Raw genomic sequence first — 10,659 nt, forward strand, 5'->3', positions numbered from 1 at the left:
CAATACTAGCACTCGGGTTTCCCTTGTTTCATTGCTATCCCCACTGCTACCAATGGAAACTGGTCTGGCACCTTTACAGATTTTCTATTCTACCAGAAATTTATTAGATCAAACTCTGAGTTCAGGCCTCTTGGAATCCTGGGGCGAGATTACATATGCAGCGTAACTGCTGAAACCTGCACCGCCCTTAATTTCACCTTTCACATTGGGGTATCACATATAAACTGCCGTAAATCGGATAAATTAGTGATGTCCAGAAATGTGCGTAAATTCAAATTTCTGAAGTTGCCAGTGACTTAAGGCATTTTAGAAACTGCCGGCGCCTAAGACAATGAAAAAATATATATCAAATCTCCAGTAAAAGTCTAACACGCTTCCCAAAAATAAACCTGGCACATAAAAACCCCTATATCTGCAATCCCCCCCACATCGCAACTAATAATAAATGTATTAACCCCTAAACCGACGACTCCCCACAACGCAATATGCCTAAGTAAACTATTAACCCCTAATCCGCCATTCACCCACATCGCGATCTACCCAGTAAAAGTATTAACCCCTAAATCCGCCAACCCCAACATCGCAAACTACCTAATAAATGAATTAACCCACATCGCAACAAACCTCATAAATCTATTAACCCCCTAATCCGCCAAACCCACAACGCAATAATCCTAATAAATCTATTAACCCCTAAACCACCAAACCCCCACAACGCTAGTACCCTAATTAACCTATTAACCCCTAATCTGCCAAACCCCCACAACGCAAATAACTAATTACTAAGCCCCCAACCTAACACCCACTAAATTAACTCCAAATTACATAAAATAAATTGCTAAATTATAATTAAAATAAAAAATCCTAACAGTACTTAGAACAATAAACCTAAGATTAAAATAAATTAATCTAAAATTACCAAAAATAAAACATTACAGAAAATAAACAAAATTATCCCCCCCAAAAATTAGACCTAATCCCTATGAAAATAAAAAAAAAACCCTAATCTAATGCTAAACTACCAATAGCCCTTAAAAGGGCATTTTGTAGGGCATTGCCGTAAGTTAAACAGCTCTCTTGCATTTTAAAAAAAATCTAAGTCCCCCCCCCTAACAGTAAAACCCACCAAACCCCCCGCCCCAAATAAATAAATAAAACTTAACGCAAAAAAAAAACTTAACTACCCATTGCCCCTAAAGGGGCATTCAGCAAAAAATTTTAAAAAAAATCCTATCTCTAACTCCCAATAGGTACTCACTGTTCCTGAAACCTTCTTCCAAGCAGCCTACATCTTCATCCAGGACCAAGCCGGTGCGCAGATGAGCGCGGAGCAGGACCGGCGACCGCAGGGCCATGGAGCGTGGATGATCCTCTTCGACCAATCGCCTCCGTACACTGAATAGTGAATTCAAGATACGCGTTTAAATATGGCGTCCCTTGCATTCCTGTTGGCTGATTTGATTCTTCAAATTCAAATCAGCCAATAGGATGAGAGCTACACAAATCCTATTGGCTGTTCAAATGTTTTAGCTTTTTTATTTTAACTGTAAGTTAGTATTTTTTAATTTAGGTAGTTGGGGTTAATTTAGGGGATTAGGGGCCTTAGTAATTTAATAAATTATTTGAGTTTAGGGGGTTTGGAGAATTGGGGATTAATAGATTTATTAGGATTATTGTGTTGTGTGGGTTTTACGGATTGGGGTTAATTGAGTAAAATTTCTAAATTTTCGCTGCGTAAGTCCTTGCGCTGAATATGTGATACCGATTTGCGATGTGGATCTATGTTTGCTATTGGGAGTAAAAATTGCGGGCGACACACGACAGGTGAAATATACGCGCCGCATTTATATGCAGCACCTTATGGTATATGTGATACCAAAACTGCATAAAAACAGTCATCGCCGGCTTTTGTGGGCGACAATCTTGCCCCTGGTCTTTAACCTAAAGATCCAAAAGGTCTCCCTCTCCGCCAGCCTCCTAGCTCTAGTGCCCCCTTTCTTCAAAGGTAGCACTCTCTCTAAAGACCAGGATTCCAGGAGGCCTGAACTCAGAGTTCGATCTAATACATTTCTGGTAGAATAGAAAATGCTGATACACCTGCCATTACTGTAAAAAGTGATGTTAAAATGATTGGCAAGCACTTGGATATTGACATGTATATGAGGAAGCCTGCTGGTGTTATTGCTCTCACAAAAATTAAAAGTAAGTTATACTCTTAGAAATGGAAACTATACATATGACATATTTTGAGTAGAAATTAAGTGCTCCAGACTCACGTAAAATAAGTATTCTAAATCCTACTGGCAGTGTTCTCCACAGAAAATGTTGCCAGCTGGGTGGCATTATGAAGTAGCCAGATGGGGGTAGTGTAATATTTTCTGCTATCCAAAGCACATTAATTGCATAATTTAACAAAACTGTATTTGTGCAATAAAAATTTAATATTTGTAATATCTGCTAATTATAGCTTAATATTGGCTAACATTTTAGCCGGGTAGATTGTAAAATCAGCCGGGTGGTGCACCCACTAAACAAATCCTTGGGAGAACATTGTGTAACTGGTATCATACTTGAACATACACAGTTATATAAACATGAAGGCTACAGTACCACTGACAACACTGTAGGAGTGCACTTAGCAGTCTGATTACACCCATGCAGCGATGAAGCCCTTTTTTTGCACATAGCCGTTTTATGCTCTCAGGTCAGTCTTAGCTTAAAGAGATATTGTACTATAAGATCTTCTCTACTTTAACCCCTTAAGGACCGGGAATATTGTAGAAAAACTTGCCCATAATACCTGGGAATGTTTAGAATTTTTGCTATCACTCTGTTTAAACGGACATAGAGCCTTGTGTGTGTGTGGGTTTTTTTTTATGTACCTATAAATATATATGTTTAGTAGGCAACCCAAGGTATTGATCTAGGCCACAGGCTTTCAAACCTGTCCTCCGGCCTCCCTAACAGGCCACATTTTGTGGCTATCTGAACTAGAGCACAGGTGAAATAATCAGCTGATTAGGAAATATGGTTATTTTACCTGCTCTCTTCCAAGGTTATCCAGAAAACCTGAACGGTTGGGGAGGCCTGAGGTCGGGTTTGAAACCCAGTGATCTAGGCCCATCTTGGTATATTTCATGCTACGGTTTCCTGCCAAATGTGCTCATATAAGAAAAAAGGGTAACTTTTTCATAGACTTTGGGGTTCACATTGAAATTATTTACACACAACTACTGCAGTCCTAAAACAAATAACTGCTTCTATAACAGAGGGACACACATGCACAATATAGCACACATCTTCCACCAAGCTCTTCCAATCAGGAACATTTGGAAATGGGCCTGCTTTTGTGCATGGTTTAAAATGTAGATTGAATGTAACTTACAGTTTGGACAAATATTATTTAAAATGTTAGTTTTTCAAGTAAGGGTATGATTGCTCACTAGATCATTATCGATACCTTGCTACCTTTCAGTAAAAACTTCAAATTTAAAGGATCAGTAACTACGGTAGATTTGCATAATCAACAAATACACAATAAAAAAAAAAGACAATGCAATATTTTTACTTCCTTTTTATCATGTGACAGCCACCAGCCAATCACAAATGCATATATGTATATTCTGTGAATTCTTGCACATGCTCAGTAGGAGCTGGTGACTTGAAAAGTGTAAATATAAAAAGACTGCACGTTTTGTTAATGGAAGTAAATTGGAAAGTTGTTTTTGAAATTGACGAGTGTCCCTTTAATGGAATACAGTTTATAGTTGATATCCTGCTTTTTTACATGGCCTTAGATGGAGAATCTCTGAAAAATAAAGTAGACTTGGCAGAATATGGATAGGGGCTATTCACACACTGGTTTCAATACCTTCAGCACATCCTCTCCAACTATCCTGGCAAGAGAAATATTGTTAGTGAAAGACTCCCATTTGAACATTGTGCTCCAGGAATTCTACTACAATACTTAAAATGATATGCATCGTCATGTATTTCAACATTGGATATATATTTTAACACTAAAATAAGCTGCTAACCCCTTACGCCCCTCACCCCCAGCACAACCTACACTATTAACCCTAATCTGCCAGAACCTAAAGATCTAAACTTTTAACCCCTACTCCGCCATAAGCCCCCTAACCTATTAACCCCTACACTGTCACAGCCCTAATGCAATAAGTCCTCTAACCTATTAACCCCTACACTGTCACAGCCCTAATGCAATAAGTCCTCTAACCTATTAACCCCTATACCACCACAACCCTCCAAAGCAAACTACTCCTACCATACTTAAATACCTAATCCCCCCCCAACTCTAAGCTAAAACCCCGACTAAATTTACAAAGAATAACAAAATATAACAGTACAGAAATAAAAACACTACCAAAATTAAAAACCTCAGTTATGCATAAGGCCTCCTTTAAAAAAAAAAAAAAAAAAGAAATTTAAAAAAAACTAAACCAACACTAAAAGTTACTATGACAATAGCATTTAGAAGGGGTTTTTGTAGTGCATTGCCCTATACATAGCTCTTTTTCAACTTAAAACTACAACCCAATCTACAATAAAAGTTCCCCCACACTAATCTTAAAAAAAAAAAAAACCCTAAGTTAAAAAAAACTTGGCTCCTCTTCATCACAACTTTGTATATATAGACATAAGGAATTATGAATCTTTACACTCTTAGTTCTAATTCTTTGTGATATCCTGTCTGAGGGCTGACATCCCAGGATGTTCCAACGCTCTACTTGAGAATCCCTGATCTACTGCACTGTAGTTTTAATTCTTACAGTGATGGTGAATTTTAGACTTTAAAGTGATATGAAATGGTAAAAAAAAAGTTTAAAGCAATCAAAAGAATGTTATAATAAAATAATTTACGTAATCACCTGTTATCTATTTTTCTAGCATTTAAAATAGATAATTTTTACAAACCCCCCTTTGGGACTTAATATATACATCCTATCACTGGGGTCTACCTGGGTAGGAGTATGGCGGATTTTATGGACAATACACATGCACAGCTATTGCGGCTGACATAGCCACTTAAGTCACCGTCCTCAAAGGATCAGACCAACTCTCTCAATGGCAGCGAGTGTCATGGAGCGGCGAATGTATTGGTAAAGTATCCAGTGCAGGAATCCCCCTAGTATTAACAAGCCGTGCAAAATATATATTATATTATAAGATGGATCATCTTCATTATAATACAGTGCTCATGTAAATGACATAATAGTTCAGCGCATGCGGTAAGATGCAAACACAGCGGATACTTTATATGCAAATTAGAAGTTATAATTGAATGCATAATTTTCAAGTAAAACAGCCCTTTTTCTTGGGCTGTCTTATTGGGGGGGGGGGGGGGAAGTTATTTAATACTAAAGCAAAGCTTCGTTTTCAACTAAAAAGTGAATTTTATTCATGGCTTGATGTCAGATTTGTTCCAAATATCCAATGGCACCAGACAGGGATGTCCCTTGTCACAACTCCTTTTTGCATGCATAATTTAAACCTTGGCCATTACTTTTAGATCTAACAATGATATATCAGGAATCTGAATAAACAATTCCACGCATAAACTACTACTATATGCAGATGATGTTTTAGTCTTTCTCTGACCCTATCTCCTCTATACCCCATTTAATTGCAGAGTTTGACACATTCCATCATGCCTCGAATTTTCTCATTAACAAATCGAAATTGGAAATGCTCACCGTACATTGTGATTCTCATCAGCTGTCCCTTTTGACAGAGAGGTGCCCTTCTCGTATTCATGCTAAAAATTTGAAATAGCTAGGAGTCTTTATAGCCCCCTCCACACAGGTGATGTTTAGATCTAAATATGAAAGCTTGCAAAGAACCATAATAGCAGATCTTTCCTCTTGGAGATCTAAGGGCGTTTCCTGGGTTGGTAGAATCAATTCTATCAAAATGAACATTCTTCCTAGAGTATTATATTTGCTGCAAACTCTCCCCATACCCTTGCCTAAGGGTATCTTCACTAGAGAATAAGATCTTTGATTTTATCTGGGATAAAAAAGTGAGAATTAACAAAACCTTTATGTTTCTGAGGGGGGTTTGGGAGTCCCTAACCTAATTAAATATAGACAAGCAGTCTTTCTACAGAGGATGGAGGATTGGTTTAATAATCACCAGCACAAAGCATGGGTGTCCCTAGAATGTGATTTAGCAGGAAAATCCCACCTAGGTACAATATGCTGGCAAACAAAACAATACCTGGCCACAGATTTTAAACAGAACAACATTTTAATGTGTGGAAGACGTTTATGATAGAATACCCGGGTCTCACTTCACAATTTCCCCCTCCCACAGAAAATGCAGAACTTACCACATCGATAGTGCAAAAAATCAAACACCTTGATATACCTATGAGAGCTTTAATGATTGCCCATATTGGAAATGAGATAAAACTTTTTACCCAAAAAGAATTAATAGACAAAGGTCTGGTATTTTTTAATAACTGGTTTATTATTCATCAATGTCATTGCTTTATTTCTAAACACCTTGACAGACGTAATTTATTCCGACCACTCACCCCCTTTGAATCTGTGTCACTCTGAATTCCCTAAAAGAAGGACTTTGTCATTAATATATTCGTTATTACAAAAACCCTCACAAGGTTATACCTCTTTTCTCTTGCAAGGTGTATCCAGTCCACGGATTCATCCTTACTTGTGGGATATTCTCATTCCCTACAGGAAGTGGCAAAGAGAGCACACAGCAGAGCTGTCCATATAGCTCCCCCTCTAGCTCCGCCCCCCCAGTCATTCTCTTTGCCGCTCTAACAGAAGAGCATCTCCACGGGAGTGTAAAGTGAATGTGGTGTTAGATAACAAGGACTGGGTTTTTACTCAAACCTGTTTGTGGTTCCCAAAAAGGAAGGAACTTTCCAGCCAATCCTGGATCTAAAAATTCTAAACAAGTTCCTCAGAGTTCCATCATTCAAGATGGAGACCATTCGAACAATCTTACCTATGATCCAGGAAGGTCAATATATGACTACCGTGGATCTAAAGGATGCGTACCTAAAATTTTGGAACTAAGTGCGATATTCAACTTGCTTCAGGCATGGCCTCAACTAGGGCCAAATTCATCAGATTTCAGTCGGACAACATCACGACTGGCGTACATCAATCATCAGGGGGGAACAAAGAGTTCCCTAGCTATGAAGGAAGTCACCAAAATAATCAGGTGGGCGGAGGATCACTCCTGCCAACTATCTGCAATTTACATCCCAGGAGTAGACAACTGGGAGGCGGATTTTCTAAGTCGTCAGACTTTTCACCCAGGGGAGTGGGAACTCCACCCGGAGGTTTTTGCTCAGCTGACCCAGCTATGGGGCATTCCAGAATTGGATCTGATGGCGTCCCGTCAGAACACCAAACTTCCTCTCTACGGATCCAGGTCCAGGGACCCCAAGGCGGCATTGATAGATGCTCTAGTAGCGCCTTGGTCTTTCAATCTGGCTTATGTCTTTCCACCGTTTCCCCTTCTCCCTCGTCTGGTAGCCAGAATCAAACAAGAGAAGGCTTCGGTAATTCTGATAGCGCCTGCGTGGCCACGCAGGACTTGGTATGCAGACCTAGTGGACATGTCATCTGTCCCACCATGGACACTGCCAATGAGGCAGGATCTTCTAATACAGGGTCCATTCAAGCATCCAAATCTAGTTTCTCTGCGGCTGACTGCTTGGAGATTGAACACCTAATTCTATCTAAGTGTGGTTTCTCTGACTCAGTTATAGATACTCTGATTCAGGCTAGAAAGCCTGTCACCAGGAAAATTTACCATAAGATATGGCGGAAATATCTTTGTTGGTGTGAATCCAAGGGTTACTCGTGGAGTAAGATCAGGATTCCAAGGATATTGTCTTTTCTCCAAGAAGGATTGGAGAAAGGTTTATGAGCTAGTTCCTTAAAGGGACAGATATCTGCTCTGTCTATCCTTTTACACAAGCGTCTGGCAGAGGTACCAGACGTTCAAGCGTTTGCTCAGGCTTTAGTCAGAATCAAGCCTGTCTATAAACCTGTGGCTCCGCCATGGAGTCTAAATTTAGTTCTTTCAGTTCTTCAAGGGGTTCCGTTTGAACCTTTACATTCCATAGATATTAAGTTATTATCTTGGAAAGTTTTGTTTTTGGTAGCTATATCTTCTGCTCGAAGAGTTTCAGAATTGTTTGCTTTGCAGTGTGATTCACCCTATCTGGTGTTCCATGCAGATAAGGTGGTTTTGCGTACTAAACCTGGTTTTCTTCCTAAAGTTGTTTCTAATAAGAATATTAACCAGGAAATCATTGTTCCTTCTCTGTGTCCTAATCCAGCTTCAAAGAAGGAACGGCTATTACACAATCTTGATGTGGTTTGTGCTTTGAAATTCTATTTACAAGCAACTAAAGATTTCAGACAAACATCATCCTTGTTTGTTGTCTATTCTGGTAAGAGGAGAGGTCAGAAAGCGACTGCTACCTCTCTTTCCTTCTGGCTGAAAAGCATCATCCGATTGGCTTATGAGACTGCTGGTCAGCAGCCTCCTGAACGAATTACAGCTCATTCCACCAGAGCTGTGGCTTCCACATGGGCTTTCAAGAATGAGGCTTCTGTTGAACAGATTTGTAAGGCAGCGACTTGGTCTTCACTGCATACTTTTGCCAAATTTTACAAATTCGATACTTTTGCTTCTTCGGAGGCTATTTTTGGGAGAAAGGTTTTGCAAGCAGTGGTGCCTTCCGTTTAGGTTACCTGTCTTGTTCCCTCCCTTCATCCGTGTCCTAAAGCTTTGGTATTGGTATCCCACAAGTAAGGATGAATCCGTGGACTGGATACACCTTGCAAGAGAAAACAGAATTTATGCTTACCTGATAAATTACTTTCTCTTGCGGTGTATCCAGTCCACGGCCCGCCCTGGCAATTAAGTCAGGTTAAAAGTTTTTGTTTAAACTACAGTCACCACTGCACCCTATGGTTTCTCCTTTTTCTCCTAACCGTCGGTCGAATGACTGGGGGGCGGAGCTAGAGGGGGAGCTATATGGACAGCTCTGCTGTGTGCTCTCTTTGCCACTTCCTGTAGGGAATGAGAATATCCCACAAGTAAGGATGAATCCGTGGACTGGATACACCAGTAATTTATCAGGTAAGCATAAATTCTGTTTTCTTTCATGTAATTGGCAAGAGTCCATGAGCTAGTGACGTATGGGATATACAATCCTACCAGGAGGGGCAAAGTTTCCCAAACCTCAAAATGCCTATAAATACACCCCTCACTACACTCACAATTCAGTTTTACAAACTTTGCCTCCTATGGAGGTGGTGAAGTAAGTTTGTGCTATTCTACGTTGATATGCGCTTCTCAGCATTTTGAAGCCCGATTCCTCTCAGATTCCTCTCAGAGTACAGTGAATGTCAGAGGGATGTGAAGGGAGCATCACCTTTTGAATGTAGCGGTTTTCCTTACGGAGATCAATTTCAAAGGTTCTCTGTTATCGGTCGTAGAGATTCATCTCCTACCTCCCTTTTCAGATTGACGATATACTCTCATATTCCATTATAGAGCTGCAACAACTAATCGTCATAATCGATTATGAAAATAGTTGTCAACGAATCTCATAATCGATTAGTTGGTTTGCAATTAGTTGGTGTGTGCACAATACCAGCTGCTTCACTCTGATGAGCTCCTGCACCTGGTATTGTGTTTTATTGTTATGCCCTTAGCCTAAAGGATGTCTACAGACGTATACTTTTCACTTTTTCAGGACAGTATACATTTACTACTACTCCTGGCTTATGTGCAACCCAGATATAATAGTCCATCATTTGGATTGTTTATATTAAATCAAGTGATTTGGGACTATGCTTTGCATTATATAGTGCTGAGCTTATTTACACCTAGCCCCTAGATTGATGGGTGTTATTTTAATTGATGTGCACTATTATCTGTTTGCACAATTATTAGCGGATTGCTTGCTATTGCTGATTATATGTACTGTATAAATAAATGTGTAAGGCTTTGTCCTGTTATTAACCCCTTATTTTCCCCTAACCTTTATAGCTGGTTATTTACCATTGCATATAGATATTAAAGACTTACTTTATTGAGAGGCTCCTTGCCAAAGTGGAAAACCCTTTGCATTGGTGAAGAGCTAACACAGATAAATATCCCACTTTGTGCCTCTTCTCTGCTGCAGGAAATATAGCTGCAAACAGAGAACCAGCCTTAGCCAGGAACATGTCGAGATTTTTGCAATTCAATGCAAAGTTTCTGAAAGAGTGAATAACAGAATGTTAAAAACAGTAATAGTTTACCTGTTTCTAGTTCTAACTCTTTTCAAACACTTTGCGGTTTTGTTTTACTTACTTATAAAACTGTGCTCTGCTGCTTAAAAATTGGACTAACAGTTGTGTTAATGTAAAGTTTTAGTCTGAAGTTTATATTTGTAACACTCAGTATGTGGATTTTATTTAAAATGTAGGAAACTATTATTGATTCTTTTTTTTTTTTTTTTTTCCAAAAAAGCTTTATTGGCGAAATGTGATAAATACAAAGCATTGATAAAAGTACAGTATGTTACTCAAATTTTTCATAGATCTATACACTTGTACAATATCACACTTGAGGCATTTCACAGTTAATAACAAATGGTTC

This window comes from Bombina bombina, chromosome 8, assembly GCF_027579735.1.
Source record: "Bombina bombina isolate aBomBom1 chromosome 8, aBomBom1.pri, whole genome shotgun sequence".
Classification (NCBI taxonomy): domain Eukaryota; kingdom Metazoa; phylum Chordata; class Amphibia; order Anura; family Bombinatoridae; genus Bombina; species Bombina bombina.